Genomic DNA, 22,898 nt, shown 5'->3' with positions numbered 1-22,898 from the left:
TTACAGAACCAGGCCAGGACAGTCAGGGGACTTAACTATCTACACATTTATTTACATTAACTTATCACAAGGGAAAGGAACATGGATAGAAACATATGTACTATATATATATGATAGCTAAACCAGTAACATAAACAATACCCTCTGGGTAAATGACATAAACCTTATACCAGTGCTCCAGATACAGGTAAGTCTGAAACAGATAAACCCCAAAGATAAACTTAATCCTGAGGGGAAACCCCAATGCCCTTGGGCTTTTCCCAAGCCCTACAAAGAAGCTGGTAATTTTAGGGGGGCCCTCTCAGTGGGACCTCCCCTTTCAGGAGCCCTTAACTAACCAGGGGGGACTCCCCTCCCCTGTGGGAATCCTCTTTTCCCTGCAACTCACAGCTCCCAGGCCTGAAGGGTGGCCCTCATCCTCTGTGCCAAGTTGCTCTCTCACCTGCAGTGGGCTTCAGGGGCGGGTCGCTGTCCCCTGGAACAGGGCTCTGCTATGCAGGGCTTCTGGGGCCTCTGGCTTGGCCCTGTCGGCTGGCTCAGTAGCCCAATCACTGTCTGGCTCTCTGGACTCAATCTTTTGCTATGGGTCAGAGGCCTGGGCTGCCTCGTGCAGCACCAGGCTCGGTCTGCTCCTGGACCCTCTGTGCAGTGCCTCCTGCACCAAGCTCCCAGCCTCATTCTGGGGGTTGAGGACCTGAGCTGCCCAAGCGCTTCAAAGGTCCTACTCCGTGCACCATCCTGTGCACCGTGTTTCTGGCCACACGCCAGAGGTTGCAGACCTGAGCCACCTCACGGAGCTCCCAGGGTCTGGATGCCGTGTGCCGTGCTGCACACCAAGATCCTAGCTGTTGGAGCCCTCTGCCATTCCCCACCAATGGAAGTCTTCACAGGCACTTCTGGGCTATTGCTGAGCAGCTCTCCTCAGCTCTTCTAGGCCCCACTCTTCTCTTTTCTTGCTCGTGGATGTGTTCCCCTCATGCTGGGCATGCAGCTCCTTTTATATGCTCCAGGGCTCCGCCCTGAAGTCTGCCGGACCTGAGTGTTGCAGTCTTCAGTCAGGTCCGAGCCGGGGGCTTAGGACAGCATCTGAGCATCTTCAGAAAACATTAATAGCAATAGTAAAGTTAGTAGTGGATTTCATGGCATTTCTGGTACTTCTTTCTGGGGGAGGGGCTGGTTTTGATTTTATTTTATTAACATCCCTTTTTTAATTCCTAGGGATTCATTGAACAAAACAGTCTCAGCACTGTGAGAGTCTTTCTTATGGTAGAAAGACTTTCAAAGAGAAAAGGTTTGGCAGCTGGTCAGATTCTGGGTTTACCTGATCCAATCCAGAAGCTTGTTCCATAACTGGATCCAGTTACCTATGAATGTGACATATCCTCAGCTCCCAGGTTTCACCTTCAATTTTGTGATCTTTATTGTCCCAAAGACTAAGCATTGTCCCAGAAGAGTGCGGCTGTGGCTATGGTTCATATAGCAAAAGTTATCCAAGCATCGAAGTGGCAATGGCAGCTGACTGGGAGCCAGTGGGGGGATTTGATCACAAGCCCAATGTACTGTACTCCTGGTATCATAAATCTTCATTTATATATTGCATATGAATTGTAGTTATTCTTCATATTATCATGTTTGTGCCTCCTCAAGCCTGGACTGCTAGAGATAGTTTGCTTTATTTTTATTCTACCTTCTCAGTGTCTACAGACAGTTATTAATCTCTAGTCATAATAAAAATGGGAAAACAGATTCTTGGTGTTCCCAGCCAAAGGGTAAATGGAATGAAGAATCACCTTTGGAGCAGCTGTTGCCTTTTCTGCCTTTGGTGCGGCAAGTTGTGCGAGTTACATAAACTGCATTACTGGTTTAAAAACAAAATCTCCATGATTTATTAGCGTGACTAGCTGGACAACGTTTGCCAAACTTGAAAGATAAAGCTGTTTTAGCTATTTATACATTATGAGCCAAATCCATCCCTAATGTTCATTGACTTCCCTGGAGTTAATTCACAGGGGAGGAATTTGGCCCAGTGCATTTTGGTCAATGCACATCAAACATTTTTGTGAGCTGAGCCCTTGGAGAGCAAGATGGTGAAAGCAGAGAACTTTACGGTAAGAAGCCATAATTACTTTTCTGTGTAATGAAAAGGATCAGGAACTATATATTATGCCTGATTGCTTATTGACAGTAACGTTAGAGACTCGGTAACAGAATCTCTTCCTGATTCATATGCTTATTAGCAAACTGCTGAATCCCATTTGTGGAAAGCTGCAATGCAGATGTAAATCATTATTGAACAGCTGTTACTGCATAAACAGCTGGGTTGAAACACTGTGTTTAGGAATCATGTGGATTTCTAAACTAACTAGAGTTTAGAGACTAAACTAACTGATTTTGTTTAAAAATGTTAGAGTAGTGAAGGCTCTGTTGGACTATAATCCCTTTTCATTTGGTGCTTTCACAAGAAAGCAGCAGAAGCTTGTTACAAATTGGCACAGGAGCGGGCGGTGCTGGCAGGAGTTCAGGTACTGCCAAAATTTTGAAAGGAAAGACAAGAAAGGAATGAAGCTCTTCTGCTCCTTTCCTTATCTCCAGCCATTAGGGATAACAGCAATGCCCCGGCTATCATTCCATTCACATGAGCCCATTTAGTGGTTGTGCATTGATGAGCACCTGAGGCTACATCAGTACTTCCATTACAAACAAACTCCTTCCTGTCTTTTAGGCTGTCACCATGGTTCCCTTAGTCCAGGGGCCGGCAATTATTTCAGCTGGAGGGCCACTTAACAAGTTCTGGTGAACTGCTGAGGGCCACACACTCAAAATCTTTCAGACAATATCATTTTAACAAATTATAGATAAAAAAAATTGTACTAAAAATCAAACATCTACTATAACATTTTTTTTCCCAAAAATATTTTTTGTCCTGATTTATGTTTTTTGAGTAGTGTATGTAGAGGCAATTGCATAACAGCTCAAAATAAAGTTTCACTATATTGTGTGTGTAGGTGGGTGAGGGGAGGAGTGTCGGGGGTGTGCTTGTGAGGGGGTGGGTGTTTGTGGGTGGGTGGGGTGTGTGTGGCAGGGTGAGTGTGTACGTGTGTGTGTGGGCTGCCTGCATGTTAGGCTCTGGGAGCCAGACAGGGGTGTGATGAGCAGCCACCTTCAAGTTACCAAGTGGGTGAAAAGGAGCTGGCAGCTGGAGCCCTGCATGCTAGGGCAGGAACTGTCCAGCTTCAGCTTCCCCTCACCCCTTACCTGGCTGGGCATGTGGTTCCATGGGAAATGATGGTGGCTGTGAGGACGCTTGTCAGGCACCACATGCCCAGCAAGGTCAGGGGTGGGGAGAACCTGCAGATGGGCATCTCCTGCACTAGCATGTAGGGCTCCAGCTCCTGGCTGTCTTTTACCCATTTGGCCACTTGCAGGTGGCTGCTCATTGCACTGGGTGGCTGAAGGATGGAAGGCGGACAGGAGCTTCAGCTGGAGCCCTGCTCAGTGGGGCAGGAGCCTCCTGGCTTCAGCTTCTCCCTGCCTGGCTGGGGCATGTGATGCCCAGCATGCACCCCCACACCCACCATTGCTTTCCCATGTTATCTGCTGCCCCGAGTGGTGCAGCAGGGTCAGGAGAAGGAGCCACTGGAGGTGGGGGGACCTGAGCAGTATCCAGGCAGCTGCAACAGCACCAGGAGAAGCCCTGCCAGGAAGCTGTGCACACTGGCCAGGACTGGGATTGGCAGGTATGGACAGAAGCACAGTGCAGATTGTCCTGGGCAGGAGCAGGCAGTGCTCAGCCCCATGCAGAGTGTTGCAGGGGCAGCCGTGATCCAGATGCAATCAATCGGTGGGCCTGATCTGGCCCATGGGCTGTATGTTGCCCACCCCTGCTCTACTAGCATTGCAGCTCTCTAGGCCAAGAGACTCTGGATTCTATTGATATCCCTGGTTTTGTTGAGGTCAATGGGAATCTTGTCATTAAAATCAAGAGAACCAGGATTTCATCCTGTGTGTTTAAAAGTATCCCACCAGATGCTGGTCAGAAATGCCAGAGAAGTTTCTAGGCTTACAAGATGCTGCTATGTTGAAAAGTGCAAATGGCTGTCTTCAGGTGGGTCTTTGATCTAAACACTATCATTGGCCAGGTTATAACCATAAACCTGACACCATATGGGACAACTGACAACTGATGCCCATGAAAAAGCCAACCTGCTTAATGGGTATTTTGCGTTGGTTTTTCACCAGCTCCAAGGGACGGCCCTGCTCAATAGAGTACGGGATGGGCAGGGTGAGGTAGAATTGTTACCCTTCATCAATGTAGACCGTGTAAAGGAACACCTGGAGAGGCTGGACACCTTCAAGTCAGCTGGCCCAGACAGTTTACAGCCCAGGGTACTTAAGTAGCTGGCAGGCATCATAGGTCAGCCACTGGCATGGATCTTCGAGAACTCATGGCACTCAGGCAAAGTGCCTGAAGATTGGAAGAAGGTCAATGTGGTGCCTATCTTGAATAAAGGGAGGAAAGTAGATCCGGGGAACTACAGGCCTATCAGTCTGGCCTCTATCCTGGAGAAGATCTTAGAAAAAAATTATCAAAGAGACCATTCTTGACAAACTGGCTGATGACAACATCCTGAGGGACAGCCAGCATGGGTTTGTTGTGCGTAGGTCTTGCCTGACCAATCTCATTGCCTTCTTTGACCAAGTAACATATCACCTGGACAAGGGAGAAGAGATTGATGTCATATAACTTGATTTTAAAAAAGCCTTCGATTTGGTGCCCAATGATCATCTCACGGAAAAATTGGCCAACTGCAGCCTTGGCTGCATCACAGTCTGATGGCTGGGGAATTGGCTCTGAGGTCAGACCCAGAGAGTGGTAATAGATGGAAGTAAATCATCGTGGTGCGCCGTGACCAGTGGGGTCCCCCAAGGCTTTGTCCTTGGGTCTGTAGTTTCATAGTAGCTAGGGTCAGGAGGGACCTGAACAGATCATCTAGCCTGACCCCCTGCCACAGGCAGGAATGAATGCTGGGTTCACAAGACCCCAGACAGGTGATCATCCAACCTCCTCTTGAATTTGCCCAAGGTAGGGGCGAGTACCACTTCCCTGGGAAGTTGGTTCCAGATTTTGGCCACCCTAACTGTAAAATATTGCCTTCTGATCTCTAACCTAAACCTATTCTCCATCAGCTTGTTACCATTGTTCCTCGTCACCCTAGGTGGTGCTGGGGAGAAAAGGGCTCTGACTATTTGCTGTTGATCCCCACTAATGAGCTTGTAGGCAGCCACCAGGTCCTGCCTCAGCCTCCTCTTGCTGAGGCTGAACAGGTTCAGGTCCTTCAGTCTCTCCTCGTAGGGCCTGTCCTGCTGCCCTCTCACCAAGCGGGTGGCCCTCCTCTGAACCCTCTCCAGGCTGGCCACATCCCTTTTGAAGTGCGGCACCCAGTACTGGACGCAGTACTCCAACTGCGGCCTGACCAAAGTCACATAGAGGGGGAGTATCACTTGTCTGGACTGGCTTGAGATGCACCTTTGAATGCATGACAAGGTCTGGCTGGCCTTGCTGGCTGCGGTCTGGCATTGGCGGCTCATGTTCATCTTGGAGTCAGTAATGACCCCAAGATCCCTTTCTTGCTGTGGATTCCTTCTCCCAAGGTGCAGCACCCTGCATTTGTCTACGTTGAACCCCATCCTATTCTCATCTGTCCACTTTTGTAGGCTGTCTAAATTTAGTTGCAGCCTCTCTCTCCCTTCAAGTGTGTCCACTTCATCCCACATCTTAGCGTCATCAGCAAATTTGGACAGCGTGCTTTCCACCCCCTCGTCCAAGTCACTGATGAAGATGTTAAACAGTGCGGGCCCGAGGACTGAGCCCTGGGGTACCCCATCGCTCACATCTCACCAGGTTGAGTACAACCCATCCACCACTACTCTCTGGATGCACCCCATCAGCCAATTTTTTACCCATCCAACTGTGCAGGCATCAATGCCGCAGTCGCTTAATTTATTGATGAGGATGGGGTGAGAGACAGTGTCAAAGGGCCTCTTAAAGTCTAGAAAGATTACGTCCACAGTGACACCATCATCCAAGGATATAGTTACTTGGTCATAAAAGGCAATCAGGTTGGTCTGGCAGGACCTGCCTTTGATGAACCCATGCTGATTGCCCCTGAGCATGATCTCCCCTGCTGGCCCCCCACAGATTCATAGATTCATAGATGTTAGGGTCGGAAGGGACCTCAATAGATCATTGAGTCCGACCCCCTGCATAGGCAGGAAAGAGTGCTGGGTTTAGATGACCCCAGCTAGATGCATATCCAACCTCCTCTTGAAGACCCCCAGGGTAGGGGAGAGCACCACCTCCCTTGGGAGCCCGTTCCAGACCTTGGCCACTCTAACTGTGAAGAAGTTCTTCCTAATGTCCAGTCTAAATCTGCTCTCTGCTAGCTTGTGGCCATTATTTCTTGTAACCCCCGCGGGCGCCTTGGTGAATAAAACCTCACCAATTCCCTTCTGTGCCCCCGTGATGAACTTATAGGCAGCCACAAGGTTGCCTCTCAACTTTCTCTTGCGGAGGCTGAAAAGGTCCAAGTTCTCTAGTCTCTCCTCATAGGGCTTGGTCTGCAAGCCCTTAACCATATGAGTGGCCCTTCTCTGGACTCTCTCCAGGTTATCCACATCCCTCTTGAAGTGCGGTGCCCAGAATTGCACGCAGTACTCCAACTGCGGTCTGACCAGCGCCCGATAGAGGGGAAGTATCACCTCTTTGGATCTGTTTGTCATGCATCTGCTGATGCATGATAAAGTGCCATTAGATTTTCTGATGGCTTCATCACACTGCCGACTCATGTTCATCTTAGAGTCCACTAGGACTCCAAGATCCCTTCCCACTTCCGTGCCACCCAGCAGGTCATTTCCTAGGCAGTAGGTGTGCTGGACATTTTTCCTCCCTAGGTGCAGCACTTTGCATTTCTCCTTGTTGAACTGCATCCTGTTGTTTTCCGCCCACTTGTCCAACCTGTCCAGATCTGCTTGCAGCTGTTCCCTGCCCTCCGGCATGTCCACTTCTCCCCATAGCTTTGTGTCATCTGCAAACTTGGACAGAGTACACTTCACTCCCTCGTCCAAGTCGCTGATGAAGACATTAAAGAGTATTGGTCCAAGGACCGAGGCCTGCAGGACCCCACTGCCCACACCCTTCCAGGTCAAAACCGACCTATCCACCACGACTCTCTGGGTGCTCCTTGATGATTCTCTCCAAGATCTTCCCGAGCACTGAGGCGAGGCTTACAGGCCTATTGTTACTTGGGTCCTCCTTCCTCCCCTTCTTGAAAATAGGGACCACATTAGCCAGTTTCCAATCCCCCGGCACCTGGCCAGATGACCATGAACGCTCATACAGCCGGGCCAAGGGCTCCGCGATGACCTCTGCCAGCTCCCTCAACACCCTTGGGTGGAGAGCATCTGGACCTGCAGATTTAAAAATGTCTAGCCCTTCCAGAAGATCCCTAACTACATCTGCGCTGACTGAAGGCTTGATAGAGCTATCCCCAAGATTGTCCCTATCTCTGGTAGGTGGATAGCCTGGTCCCTGTTCAGGAAAACAGAGGCAAAGAAACTGTTAAAAATATCAGCTTTCTTGTCTGGCGTGGCCACCAGATTACTGTTTGTGTCTTTCAGGGGCCCTACATTGCCTGGTGCCCTCTTCATGCTCCCAATGTACTTGAAAAAGGACTTTTTGTTGTCCTTAATCCTGGACGCTAGCCTGAGTTCCATCTCTACCTTGGCCTTCCTAATAGCCCTCCTACACTCCTGGGCTGAGGAGGAGTACTCCTTCTTGGTGATAGCTCCTCCCTTCCACTGGTTGTATGCCCCCCTTTTAGTTCTCAGGCATTGCTGAATGCCCTTGCTGAGCCAAGGGGGTTTCTGAGCATTCTTACCCATCTTGCTTCTCTCTATCCTTTGGGCCTGGAGGATTGCCCCCTTAAGGTACGACCATCCCTTGTGGACTCCCATCTCCTTTACCTTCTGGGCCCTTAGTGCCTCCCCCACTAGTCTTCTAAGCTCATTGAAGTTGGCCCTTCTGAAGTCAAGGGCTTTAGCCTTGGTGTGAGCCCTAGACGCCCTGCATTGGATAATGAAATCCAGCAGGTGATGATAATGAAATCCAGCAGGTGATGATCTATACTCTTTAACATCTTTATTAATGGTGTAGACATTAGTATCAGAAGTGGACTGCCCAAGTTTGGTAATGACACCGAATTTGGGGGTAAAGTGTCAATGCCTGAGGACTGGATGGCGATCCAGTCTGACCTAGATAGGCTCAGAAAATGGGTGGATGTAAGCTTGATGGTGTTCAACACCAAAAAATGCAAGGTGCTCCACCTTGGAAAACCCCCTCTGCTGCACACTTATAGGTTTGGCAGTGCTACACTTGCTATCACCATGGCTGAAAGGGACTTAGGGGTCATGACTGACTACAAAATGAACATGAGCCACCAATGCAATGTAAATGTCGCAACTGATAAAGCAAGCAAAACTCTGGCTTGCATCCATAGATGCTTCTCAAACAAATTCCAGGATGCCATCTTCCCACTGTACTCATCCTTAGTGAGGTCGCAGCTGGAGTACTGCATCCAATTCTGGGCTCACCAATTTAAAAAGGATGTGGAAAAGCTTGAGAGAGTCCAGAGGATAGACATGTGCATGATCAGAGGGCAGGAGAACAGGCCTTATGAGAGACTGAGAGCCATGGGACTCTTCAGCCTGGAAAAGCACAGGCTCAGGGGGAACCTGGTGGCTGCCTATAAGTGTATAAGGGATGTACATCAGGATCGGGGGGAATGCCTGTTCACCAGAGCACCCCAAGGGATGACAAGGTCAAATGGTCACAAGCTCCTCCAAGACTGTTTCAGGCTGGATGTAAAGAAGAACTTCTTTACTGTCCGAGCCCCTGAGGCCTGGAACAGACTCCCTCCAGAGGTGGTGCAAGCACCTACTCTGGACTCCTTTAAGAGACATTTGGATGTCTATCTTGCTGGGATCTTTTGACCCCAGCTGACTTCCTGCCCCTGGGGCAGGGGGCTGGACTCGGTGATCTTCCAAGGTCCCTTCCAGCCCTAATGTCTATGAAATCTATGAAATAACCATGGATGTGCTTAAGTTCAGATGCAGCAGAAGCACCAATTAATCTCTTTATGTTGTGAGAGAGCTGTAAAGAATGAAGGAGGCGGCTACCAGCCAAGGTGTCAGGCCACATGGCAAGGCCTGAGCAATGGTGAGCCATGCAGACTGGGGGAGGCTGGTTAGAAGATACAGAGCTGAATTGGGAGTCGGGTTTTCAGGCTGTGAGTGTGAAAGGCAGAAAGCAAGTGAAACCATGGTGATGTGATGCTGAAGGGAAGCAGAGACAGCCTCTTGGCACAGATCTCACTGTGGAGGCAGGTTGGGAAATTTCTGTGCAAGGAAGTTGCCTGATGTTTCCCTTGAATTCATGGAAACAGGACTTGTGTGTGCCTTTTGTTTGCACCACCCAAGAGTGCAGCTGATCAGTTGGTCTGGGAAAAGCCCCTCAAGGTGCTAAATATAGCTAATCCCTGGGCTAAAGGGACCACAAACAGATTATACCTTAAGCTATCATAGAAAATGGCAGTGCAGCAGAAGGCATTTATGTTAGTGGCTCTCTAGAAGCTTGTCTGGGACACCAAGAGAAGCTTCTGCCAATCCCCTGCTAACTCAGACTGTCACTGAACTTGTGTTTCAAACCTCTTCTGTCCCCGTCTACCTTTTACGCCTTCTTTTTTTGCTGGCGCCTCATAGCCTGTGAGAGAATTTTGGTACCCCCCTACCTCCTGGAAATGGGAAATAGAGTGATCTGATTGGTGGCCTTTGCCCCTTTACACTAACATTTTAACTCCTCAGTTTTGTAAGAAGCCCATTTGAGTTGTTTTAATGAAAGGAATAGAATAACCAAAACCCATTCTGTGAAAATAACAAGACATCACAAAGTTGTACGAGGAGGTGTTATGAGAGGTAGGGGCAATGTACAGACTCTAGACTTTATCAAACAAAAATAGGGCTGGACATTTTAACAGAGAGCCTGGGACCCCCTGTTACTTCAAGGGTGAAGCAGCCCAGAGAGGGGGTGCTGTGGCCAGGCAGGGTCAATAACTGGTCAATGAGATTAATTTGCAGGCACTGGCAGGCAGCCAGGTGTAGTTTCCTGGCTGGAAGGAGGCAGGGAGCTGTATAAGCCCAGGGCCTGTGCTAGCAAGGCAGTCTAGTCCTGCAAGCCACAGAGGTAGGGGCTCCTGGTCAGGAGAGGGATGCTGGAGGGACTACTGTGCTGCCTTGGATCCTCAGTGAGGCTCTGGGACCTCACAGGGGTATAACCCAGAGCTGGGAGGTTATTCTGGCACCAGAGGTGAGGGAAAGTTTTCCCTTTTAAAGAGGCAGAGAGAGGGCTGCTTTCCCTTTTGTTGATGTTGCTGGTCCCAGAGGGGAGAGTTTGTTATAGCCTTGGGACATATTGTTCGGTTGCAGTTCCAATCAGTGGCTTGGGTTGGGACTGTGAGTGGCGGTATTTGGAGATCGCATCAGTGCCCTAGGGGCACACCACTGCCTTGAGCCCTGCCACGGGCAGGCTCAAGGCCAAGCGAGTGCTGACCTCCCAGAGGGGCAGAGTGAATGTGGGGCTGCAGAGCCCAGAGCAGGGGCTGAGGTCCCCAGCACCTGAGAGGAGTGAAGATGATGGGGGGGCCAAGGGCCTGGCTCCCGAAAGGGTTGAAGACAGGGGGTAGGGGAAGGACCAGGGGCCTGGTGCCCAAGAGGGGTGAAGACAGGGAGGGGGGGACTGGTGGTCAAAAGGGCTAGACTAGAGCTAGTGCCTGAAAGCCAGGTTCTATATAGTGGGCTTGGGCTAGAAGGCGTAGCTAAAGGAAAGGGGCAGAGGCTGAGGAAGTTGAAACCCCAACAGGAGAGAGTGATGGCACAGTGATATCCATGAGGCTTGGGGCATGGTGTAGGGGAGGAATGGAGCCACACAATTAGCCCTTAAAGTAACAGGGGGTCCCAGGTGCCCTGGGGCACAGACAGGTGAAGAACGCCCATGCAGCTCAGGGACAGCAGTGTGCAGGAGAGACCTGCTGGCTAGTGGACAAAGCAAGGCTCACTCTAGGACTCTCAAGGCAACCTCCTTTTCCAGGCAGGTAGGTACATCAAGACATAGTGGATGAGAAAGTCAGGTACCCAAGAAGCAAGCAGGGCATGGGTTGTGGAATCACCACAGGGTGTTACAGCCACCTCTGGGACCCCAGTGTGTTACAGGCATACATAGCCTAAGAGCCCAGTTCAGCAAGCTCCTTAGCATTACCACCAAGATGTTGAGTGTATTCAAATCTTGCTGATCACCCATACCTCTACCAAAATTAGCATAGATCACCTCTTGTCTATGACATACCTGCTGCCTCTCTTGGACCAGGCAGCAAAAGTACAATGCAACTTTAATTAAAGCTGGAGTACAGTGAATTTCACAGACAGAACCACATTCCTAGCCCTCATCAGGCAAAAACTCATTCATATATTGTGTCCAAACTGTAAATGTCTTTGGTTTCTGGGCTAATTACAGGCTGTGCCCAGGAGCACTGGTGAGAAACAGGCCCTGCCCACTTGATCCAGTTCAAATCCCATAACAAGGCAATAGAGCTGCTTTATTGCATATTGCATAATTAGGGTATATTGCATAATTTCTGGGATTTGGCATATGCAGAGTGGGAGCAAGTGGGTCGGCCCTGTTTTTTGATGCCTCTCCTAGACACAGTAGAAAGGCAACAGACATTTACCCTGTGAGTAAATTTTGTGACAAGAGTGAGAGAAAACAACGTGGGCTTGAAGAATTATCCTGAAGAAAGGTTCTAAAGCATGAACTATTAGAATCCCTGTCTGTCTCTGTTTGTCTTTCTCTTTCCTGTTCCTTCCTGTATCCTGCTATGCTTTCTACTAGAATAAAGAATATGAAGAAATTTGTCCCTGGAACTGAACAAAGAATCAATTCTGACTGATTGGCAAGAGGCTCCATGTCTGGGAAGGACTTTGGCCCAATCCTCTAATTTGTCAAGGTCACCCTGAATCCTAGCCCTGCCCTCCGGTGTATCTACTACACCCCCTAGTTTGGTTCATTTGCGAACTTGCTGAGGGTACAATCCATCCCATCTTCCAGATCATTAATGAAGATATTGAACAAAAATGGTCCAAGAACCAACCCATGGAGCACTCCACTTGATACTGGATGCCAGCTTGACATTGAGCCATTGATTCCTACCCATTGAGCCCAAGCTTTCTCTCTGCCTTGCAGTCCATTCATCTAACCCATACTTCCTCAGATTGATTGGAAGAATGCTGTGGGAGACCCTATCAAAAGCCTTGCTAAATTCAAGGTATATCATGTCCACTGCTCTCCCCACATCCTGAGCCAGTCATCTTGTCATAAAAGGCAACTGGATTAGTCAGGCATGACTTGCCCGTGGTGAATCCATGCTGACTGTTCCTAATCACCTTCTTCTCCAAGTGCTTAGAAAGGGATTCTTTGAGGATCCGCTCCATGACTTTTCTGGGGACTGAGGTGAGGCTGACTGGTCTGTAGTTCTCTGGATCCTCCTTTTTACTTTTCTTAAAGATGGGCACTATGTTTGCCCTTTTCCAACCATCTAGAACCTCCACCAGTCGCCACAGATTTTCAAAGCTAATGGCCAGCGGCTCTGCAATCACATCAGCCAACTCCCTCAGCACTCTTGGATGCATTGCATCTGGCCCCATAGACTTGTACATGTTCATCTTTACTAAATAGTCCCTAACTTGTTCTTTCACTGCTGAGGGCTGCTCACCTTTCTTCCCAAATTGTGCTGCCGGAGAGCTGACCTTGTCTATGAAGACCAAGTTTAAAAAGGTATTGAGTACTTCATCCTTTTCCTCATCCTCTGTCACTAGGTTGCCTCCCCCATTCAATAAGGGACCCATAATTTCCCTGATCTTCCTCTTGTTGCTGACTTCTTATTACCCTTCAAGTCCCTTGCTAGCTGCAACTCTAATTGCGCTTTGGCCTTCCTGATTTCATCCCTGCATGCCCTAGCAGTGCTCTTATACTCCTCCCTAGTTGTTTGTCTAAGTTTCCACTTCTTGTAAGCTTCCTTTTTTTGTGTGTTAGCTCACTAAATTCTCTGCTAAGTCAAGCTGGTTGCTTGCCACATTTGTTAGTCTTCCTGCACATCGGGATGGTTTGTTCCTGTACCCTCAGTAAGGTTTCTTTAAAGTACAGCCAGCTCTCCTGGACTCCTTTCTTCCTCAAACTGGCTGATGTATATCCTGACTAGCCTGCATGTCCTGACACAAAAGGCCAGAATTAGCCTCCTGTGTCTTTTGTAGTATTGTACATTCTTTGAAAGGACATGGAGACACCAATGTATATTGCTTGTAAGGAGCTGGCATATGAAGAGACCTACTTTGAAAACACAACACTTGATACACTGTGCTTCATTATGATGACTCACATGTGGACTTCTTGAAGCTACTTTAGTTCAGTGTAGTTTAGTTTTCCACTAGGTGGCAGTACTGTCACATGCATCTTCTAGATCCCAGGGTAAAATGTTTCTTCACCCTGCCTTCTGCCTGAATTTAGACAACCGGGCTTAAGGATCTCTCACTGCTCTCTTTGCCACTGCTCAGTTAAATCTGTGCTGCTTTATTCAACATTACCATATTGCAGGGGCAAAGCTAAGAAGGGAATTGTAGATTGTCCCCCAGCAATGAAGGATGGGCAATGATCAAAGGTCTTATGCCACAACTAATCATTTATATTGCAAATGAATGGAAACAATTAATAACCTGAATACTTCAGTACTGTCCTGGGCTGTCCTGCCTTCATGGTGCATAGTTCAAAGAGGCAAGCCAAGCAGCCTTGTTGATACAGATGCTTAAACTCTCAGGCATTCACCCAGGTTCAGACCTCGGTGGGCCAGGTGCTAATTGGGTGGGGTGGTGGAGAGGCCCACCTGTGACAATCTTGCACTCAGTTCTGTATACTGAGTTGCTTCTTTGCATGGCCATAGTGTCCCTCACTGGGCACCCCCATGACTTACCAAGGGCAGTGTGTTTGTAGGCTCAGCCATGCAAGGGGGATAATCTTGTCCATCTCATGGAAGACTTTTCATGGAGTTTAATGTTTTCTCTGTATTTCTATGATTTCCCTCTAAATTTTAAGAAGGACTTAGAAAAACAGCAATGGGAATTATTTCAGAATTGCAGCATAGGACTGAGGAAATCCAGTCCCTCTGCTATTGCAGGCAGCTTGATCAGTTTATGAAAGGGGTTGTATGTTAAAGAATGTCTTCTCAGATGGGCAGAAAAAATACAAATCTACAGTATTGATAGAGGGCTAAATCATCCTTATGAGAAGGGAAAGAGAACAATAAAAATGTTACAAATGGAAAAATGGGGCAGTAGATGGTAAGGAGTACAAAGAGCAGTTAGGGAAGCTGAAGGTATCCATGAAAAACATGGAAGGTTTAGGACTGTAACTGAAAAACAAAATGTTGGCAACAATACCAGTTCCGTGTTAGACAAGGATGGTAAAGCTGGCCCTCCTGAGGCAGAAAAAGCTGTAGTATTTGGATATTTCTGTTGTGCAGTTGGAAAGGGAGTAAAACGATATATTCATATCTTACAATAAGAATAAAATACTTCCTATGCCATTAGGAGATATGGTAGATATTAAAATTCAGTTCTGACTGTTAAACACTTTTAAATTGGCATGATCAGATACTGTGCCCCCTTAATGTGGGCTCAAGAGCTCCCTGAACTATTGATATTGTTTTTAACACACCAGAGAATGATGGAGAATTTCTGGAGGGTTGGCGAAAAAAAATTAAGAAGGAAAAGCTAGCACCTTGCATGATTTTTTCAAATGCTTTAGCTTGCATCTTAATTCTGTCAGTCTTCAAGGCTAAGTACAGACAGTAAAAAAGCAGGAGGCTGAATTGATTTAATCTTCACAGGTTAGTCTAAACTGCATAGATTGAACCAATAAGCAAGTGAGCAGACATTCACTTTTGATTCCAGAAATTCAGCCACATGTCTGCAGTGGCCTGGGCCAGAAGCTGGGGGGTGCTAGAGCATGCCTCCCTGATCATTGGGATAGACAGCTTGGGTCAAGACTAGCCTGCCCACCCTGTGAGGCAGGGGTTGTAGGGGAAGTGCAAAGCATCCTGGGATGCTGGGGGACTGTGAGTTAACTTGAATCTAGAGGGGATCTAGGATAGATTTCAATAAAGGTTTATCTTAAACCAGTTTTAGTAATCTTGAAAGAGGTTTATGTGCACTGAACTTATAGGGGCATGATGTAAGAGACCAGAAGACCTGAATCCTATGTTTGTTTCTGACTTGGTACATGACCATAGGCAAGTTACCCAGGTACCCCCAGGAGAGTAATTGGATTTCCTCTACTTTGGAAAGTACTTTGCTAATTAGTGAAACAAGTCATTAGGTGGGTTTTGTTCTCTTGCCTGTTGCTAGCATTGCAATCCAAATGCCTGACCTGCTTTTCTAAGCAGGGCAGAGGGTTTTAAGAATGATCTGTGTCTGAAAAAACATCTTCCTCCCCTCTATCTTATAAGCAATTTTAATCCTGGAATGCCTTTCTCTGTACACAGATCTATTTCTTGCTTGATGCATAGAAGGTGGGTGAGCTGAGGCCTAGGACAGGTGTTTTTGCACATCACTTCTGTCCTGAATGAGTGATCTTCATGCTCAGCTTCTTTCAGCTGCTTTTTTTCACTACACACTGTATAGTTGATTTGACAGCCTGGCGGGTAACCCCCAACCCGTGACTATATGGAAGCAGGGAGGAGAAGAAGCGCTATGCTTGTGTGAGTTAGCACAGCAGTATATATTTGACTGGGCAGCCATGCATTCAGCTATATTAGGAGGGCTGAACAAATTGAACTATGTCCATTAGGGCCATCCAGCAGCTGGGATTACAGCAGTGGTTCTTAACCTTTTTTGTTCAAGGTCTCATCCGTAAACATCAGTGGCCCGTCCCAACCCAGTAAATAGTTTAAAAAAAAATCAGCCCCCTGGCCCTGCCAGTGACCCTTACTCCTGACTCACAGCCCCTTGGCCTTGCCAGTAACCCTCACTCCCAGCCCCCCAGTATGGCATGTGCCTCCAGATTTGTGCCCCCACAGTGGGCGCAGGGCTGCAGCCTGGCTGGACCGACATGGGCAGGAACTGCCTCCATGGCCCAGCAGGTGGGTCCCCATGTGACAGTAGAATGGGGCAGTGAGACTTGTTGCTGCCACTGCTGCCCCCATGCCAGCCACAGCATCAGCAGCGTGAGGAGTAATGGATTGGGGGGGGGTGTGGCCCAAGCTGCCCTCAACTCCTCCTGCCGCCAGCCTCTTGTGAGCCAGGCCATGGCTCTACCCCACTTATATGGCCCAGCTGCTGCTGCCATTGCTCCCCTCAGGCCACCTGTGCTGTTCACCACGCCACTATCCCTCCAGGGTAGAGCTGTGGCCTGAGGGAAGCAGTACTGTAATCCAGTGTTCCTGCCACAGCTCCATGCCCACTGTGGATGCACAAATCTGGGGGGATGTGTGCCCCCTCCACCCCCTGACATGTTGCCTGTGCCCCCCTGTCCCCAACACATTGTTTATGCCCCTTCCCTGCACCATAGACTTACCTGTGGGGAGCTGCAGGGTTTGTTCTCCACCCTGCCTGACTGCCATGTAGTGTCCCCTGCCTGATTGCCTTCCTTCCACTCCCCCCAGCCCCAAGCAGCCCCTCTTAGGCAAGACCTCCTCCAGCCTGCAAGGGGAAACCTGCTGTTTCCTGCATTTTTCTGTGATGGTCATGACCATTTCAAATATTCTTGCAACCCACTTTTGTGTTGTTACCCACAGGTTGAGAAACACTGGATTATAGAACCAAAACTGCAGTTCTCAGATCTACCCTTCCCTTCCCTGCACTTGAGCTCTTTTGAACCCATGAGCTTTGCTTTGCGTTGGATTCTTCTGAGCTCTGCTAAGAGATGGCTGATGGGAGAGGAGTCTAAAGCTGGCTGATCATGACCCCAGAAATGGTGAATACTGACTTTTGTTATAAGGCTGGCCATTCATGGCATGCAAAGTGCCCATGCCTGGTAGTAGGCATGAGCTGATGTAGTAGTGTACTGGGCCAATAAGGGGAAACAAAGGGTTCAAAGGGATAGTGACAGTTAATTAAACCAAATAATTGCTAGTCCTCTAGAATTAATATGGCACAATGTTGGGGAACATAAATGAGAATTTAGCACCATTATGGGGAGTACCAGAGCAGGAGGTGTAGCTGCTTGAGGTAAAAGCAAGCTTTGCAGAAGATGAAGGAAGAGACACTCCATTATAATAATAAAATAGTTGTTGCTGGCAGGGATGAGAACAGACAACTTCATGTGTCTCCTTTTAACATACGGATGTGGTTGCGCATTGGCAAGCATGCAATACTTCAAAGGGAAGGAAACCTTAATCCAATGCCAAGAAAAAACTAGGCAGCCAGAGGTTTCTATTCCACTGCAGCCTTCATCTGCCTTTGCAGCCATTGTGAAGTACTCCTTCTTCATCTGCCTGCCCCACCACTGAGGACTTTTATTTGTATTCTGCAACAAACTAATGGCCCACGCAAAACTTCACAATAGCTATTGCCTCATTATGGCTGTACAATCATAGCAGAAATCATCAAAGCCCTCCTTAGACAGCCACAGTAATTAATTTGTTTATTTTTAATGAGGATTAAAGCACTCTTTCGTCCTCATCATCTCTAAGATGAAGCACAGGAGAACGGATGGGGAGAGGGAAGTGGATTTATATGGTAACTTGAAACTGGGGATGAGAACTTTTTTTGTGTCCTTTAAATTAAGGACTATCTTCAGTTCCCTGATGAGTGATAGATGACACTGAATCAGCAATTGCCAGCTGTGATAATCTAATGGAGCACTGCTCCTTGCCTTGCGTGTTCTGGTTAGTCATTTTCTTTTGTTGGCTGATATTTTTTCAGCCATGAGAATCCATGGGAGGCTGGCTTCCTTTGTATACAACATGTTAAAATTTTGGTTTGATTTTTTTTTGTATCCTTCCTTTGCTTTGGGGCAAGAATGGGCACAGTGGAGGCAAATGGAGTGCCTACTACACAACTTGTGAATGGGTGACTGGACAGGAGTAAGAGCAATTTTAATGCAAGAAAGGACTGTTGCAATCTGACCTCCAGTATAGCACAGGGCATGGAACGCCTCCCAGTAATTTCTGATCAACTTTATAACTTTTGGTTGAATAAAGCACAACATCACTTAGGAGCGTGAATCTTCAAGTGATAGAGAATTCAAGTTCAAAAGTTCAAATGAGGGACAATTCATCCCAAGCTGTTTTAATGATTCATTACCCTCGCTGGTAAATGTCTGTATCCTATTCCTCCATATGAATTTGTCATCTTTCAGCTTCCAGACACTGAATTTTTTGTGTCTTTTTTTCTGTTAGAATGAAGCAGTTTTTGCCATCAGATATCTTTCTCATGTAAAGGAGGACCATAATCAAATTGCTTCCCTCCATAGAGACACTGGCTTGATCAGCCTTCTTCAATGTCTCACTGAGCACATGTATACAAGATGTTTACTGTAGAGTTGCCTAATTAGCTCCTCAGTAAATGTCTCAGCATCTACACATGCAGTGCTATTAGGATGGAGTAAACTAATTAACTCCACTATAGATTAGTACTTGTAAACAGAAGTACTATCTGGCTGCAGAATTCTTTACCCTGCAGCACTGCACATGTAGACACTAACCGGCTAGCCCTGCAATGAAGTGCCCTTGTGCCCCAGCCAGCCCTGTTGCAGTACACTGAGCCAGGTTAGAGCAGCCCCAGGCTGGCCAGGTGACCCCCCAGATCCTGTGCCAGCCAGGGCTGTTCTGACCCAGCTCAACATTTTTCAGTCCCAGGCATACATTCAATTACGGCGCCTGGGAGCAATAAACTCTAGTGCAATATGCACTAGAGTTTATTGCTGCATATTAATTGCACGTGTAGATGTGCCCACTATAGAAACGTGTTTCAGACCTCAGATCTTGTAACTCTCTTCTGAACTGCTTCCAGTTTTTCTACAAACCTTTTTTGAAGTGTTGACATCAGAAATGGATACAGTAGGTCTGTAACAGTTTCACTAAGACTGTATGCAAAAGTAATGGCATCACTGTTTTCCTATTTGATGCGCTTTACTTATACAGCTGAGGACTGTGTTTACCTTTTCAGATACAGCATCATGTGAGGAACTCATGTTTAATTTGTTATCTATTGTCAGCCATGAGGTTTTCCAGTACTGCAACTTTCCAGAGTCCATCCTGTAAGTATGACCTACATTCTTTGATCCTAGACAGATGCCTTAGCATGTGGCTGCATTACAAGCTGACCCAGATTTTATAACTGACATGATGCAATCGCTATTTATGACTCCACTAAATTTTGCCATGTGAAGATGTTACAAGCAATGATGATGTTATGTCTTCTTTTGGCTAACTCCTCGACATTGCAACATGGGAACATAGGACTTGAAGGGGTCTCCTGGGCCAGTCCCCTGCATTTGCAGGTAAACATTTATCCAGGGTATTCTTGAAATTGGCATTTCAAACCCTCACACACAACCACAAGGCCCAATACCAGAAACACCAAGTAGACCCATAAGTAAAAGCAATGGAGACCAGACCACCACCAGTGGAAGTAGATGTTACGCTTATGCGCTCATCCAATCATAGAAAATGAGGGTTGGAAGGGACCTCAGGAGGTCATCTAGTCCAACCCCCTGCTCATCCCCAGCTAGATCATCCCAGCCAAGGCTTTGTCTAGCTGGGTCTTCAAACCCTACAAGGATGGAGAGTCCACCACCTCTGTGGGTAACCTGTTCCAGTGTTTTACAATCCTCTGAGTGAGAAAGTTCTTCCTAATACCTAACCTAAACTTTCCTTGCTGCAACTTGAGACCATTACTCTTTGTTCTATTATCTGTCACCACTGAGAACAGTCTAGCTCCATCTTCTTTTGAACCCACTTCAGCTAGTTGAAGGCTGCTATTAAATCCCTTCTTAGTCTTTTCTTCTCTAGACTAAATATTTAAGCCTAGTTCCTTTAGCCTCTCCTCATAAGTCATGTCCTCCAGCCCTCTCACCAATTTTGTTGCCTGCTACTCTCCAATTTGTCCACATCCTTTCTGTAGTGGGGAGCCCAAAACTGAACACAGTACTCCAGATGTGACCTCACCAGTGCTGAATAAAGAGGAATAGTCACTTCTCTTGATCTGCTGGCAACAGGGACAACCATAATAGGGTGTGGGGCCTGGGGCAAATCAGTCTGTGTGGGGCCCAGATGCGGTGGGGGGAGGGAGGGAGAGGGTAGTGAGCAACCGGATGAAAAGCTGATCCGTCTCTGCGAGGCCCCCCAAAGCATGGGGCCATATGGGAAGTGGTGGCCCATCTTCAGACCTAGCTGCATTAATTTGGCCTGCTTTTCCTAAATGGTTGCCCTGGTTCAGAAAGCTTTGTAGTCAAGATGTTTATCTTGCTGGGATCCCGTGACCCCAGCTGATTTCCTGCCCCTTGGGCAGGGGGCTGGACTTGGTGATCTTTCGAGGTCCCTTCCAGTCCTAATGTCTATGAAATCTATGGATCTATGAATTCCTTTAAAACTCTTAGGTGCAAGTTTTCTGGACTTAGATATGTTTAACTTTGATAGCTGTTGTTTGACTTCTTCCCCCATTACTAAAGGAACAGAAAACATCTCATTTTATGAATTTTGCCTTCCAGGGAGTTTCAGAGCTATCGCTGAAGGCTGGACAAGAGCATTGTGGGATGGTGCTGGAAAGACCAACTGCACCTGTCTTCAGGAGTGCAGCTGAAGCCAGTACAAGACCCAGTGACTTGCTCAGAGAAAATGCAATTGCAACAGCAGTTAGTGGGGCACTTCCAAAGAGTGGGCAAGACCAAGCCCTACTTAAAATGAGCAACTCTCAATCCCTGCATATGAAGTAAGGACCTAATACTGCTTTTCTGGTATACTCAGCTTTGATAAAGAGGTGAAGGATGTAGACCCTCAAATGAGCTGGGAGCACTTATGAAAACAGTTCTTTTGCTATGATTGACAGCTGATTGGAGCTGCAGTGACTTATATTTTCAGTTCTGTGTTCATGTGCAGCCAAAGGTCAGTAGTATTCTGCCATACAGGAAGACAAACTGAAAGATTTTAAATCCACTTTGGATGCTTTTCAGTCTTTTGCTCCTTTCTTGAGAGTAAACTGTCTGCCTGACTGTCATTTCTGTTCAATTAGGTGCAAGGGACCAGGGAGTGGTCCACCCCACAAGGAACTGGGGAGACTGACAGCCAGACTCCAGTGCCTGCAGTAACAGACTCGGATTTGTAATGTAAAAGTTGGCATTCTTTCATCCTTATGAAGGCAGTGGGGTCAGATGCCAGCCTCCATAGGACTCGTGAGCAAAGATAGCTGGATGATGCTTTCTCTCTCCTGCAGAACTCTTCAGTCCTTAGTAATTCCCTTAACATTCCCTTAACAGCATGCATTTTACATCACACATCTATTATTCAAACATGTTTTGTTTAAGGCCCTTTGCCTGCTGTTTATAAAAGCTTTGATCACGTAGGTAAAACTCCCGTTTGCCTCCTGCATGGATCCATATTTAGCTTTGTTATTCCCAAAGTACACGATTAACTTCACTCATTGCAAAGGAGCATCACCACATTGACAATGTATTCATGAATAAGAATTTGTCCCTATGCTACCAGAAGGCTGGTTGCTAACAGTTTTAACAGGCACTTAAGAAAGTTAAATAGGCAGAAGTATGGTTACAAAATAAAACACACACAACCCCCTGTTGTTTTTATGGCTATGTTTTCTGATAAAAAAAGATTTTGAGTGGTTGCTTATTACCTGCTGATGGTCTCACTCATCATCTTCAGGTAAACAGGCTATGAAATTGCTAATGATAAAGTGTTTTTATTTCATGAATTAACTGGTCTCATTTCTAAGTACCGTTTCAATCCAAATCTGGCTAGTAGCAATGTTTTTCTTCTGATTTAGATTCTTAGCTGAAAGGTTTATTAAATTGGCTATGCTCCAGGCCAAACATGCACTAGAGAGCTTTGTTCTGTTTTTATGGAGTTATATCTTAGGTAAGAAACACTGTAGTGAAAGACAGGAAGATCCCTGTCTCTGAGCAATTGCTAATGGGAATGAGCTTGTGATTTTTAATCAGGCAAAATTCTCGTCAAAGGCACTGAATGTGTTGCCTGAGGCCTCAAGGTGTGGTGCTGGCAGACATGAAATGTCCTCCATTTCATAAGAAGTCAGTAGGGTTTTACCAGATGCCATAAAAAACAAAACGCTTGACAGGAGGCAGGCTGAGACCATTGCCCTGCAGACTTACCAGGGGTTGTGCCAGTGCTCTCTGAACTTCTCTGTCTATTTGTCAGCTCTCTCATCTTATACGTGTACTTTTAAACTGTGTATAGTGTCCATCACAGTGAGATCCATTACATTACTGGAGCTCTTAAGTGTTGTGTTAATAAAATTTGAGAAAAAAGGGGCCAGAAGGGAGTTGCTGGAGCTGGCCTATAGTGACAAACACATTAATAACACCTGTGTACAGGAAGGTCTTTTGTTGTTAGGTGTGGGAACTGACTCTTTGTGCTGCCTGGGGTTATACATGCAAATCACTTTCCTCCAGCATAGAAACTGAAACAAATAGTATTTGCTCTGCCAGTGACAAATTATTTCCAGCAACAAAGCTGTTCTGATTAACAGTAGATAAGAATTTGGTCCAA

General features: G+C 47.0%; 1 long non-coding RNA gene across 4 annotated transcripts in view; it reads left to right on the top strand.

Annotated features, from left to right (window-relative positions):
- Positions 1-21,947, top strand: part of LOC132251129 (uncharacterized) — a 36,329-nt gene extending 14,382 nt beyond the window's left edge. The window contains exons 1-4 of one of the 4 annotated variants that reach the window (XR_009462963.1): positions 2,010-2,108; positions 19,324-19,414; positions 20,867-21,087; positions 21,388-21,947. This is a non-coding gene — a long non-coding RNA (uncharacterized LOC132251129). Of the gene's footprint in view, positions 1-2,009; positions 2,109-16,950; positions 17,129-19,323; positions 19,415-19,583; positions 19,658-20,866; positions 21,088-21,387 lie in introns of those variants that run through there. The other 3 variants (XR_009462966.1, XR_009462959.1, XR_009462968.1) reach the window with 3 other exon arrangements.
- Positions 21,948-22,898: the final 951 nt, after the last annotated feature.

Source organism: Alligator mississippiensis, chromosome 1, assembly GCF_030867095.1.
Source record: "Alligator mississippiensis isolate rAllMis1 chromosome 1, rAllMis1, whole genome shotgun sequence".
Taxonomy (NCBI): Eukaryota; Metazoa; Chordata; order Crocodylia; family Alligatoridae; genus Alligator; species Alligator mississippiensis.
The sequence above is the reverse complement of the archived record's forward strand: the minus strand, read 5'-3'. Positions and strand labels throughout refer to the sequence as shown.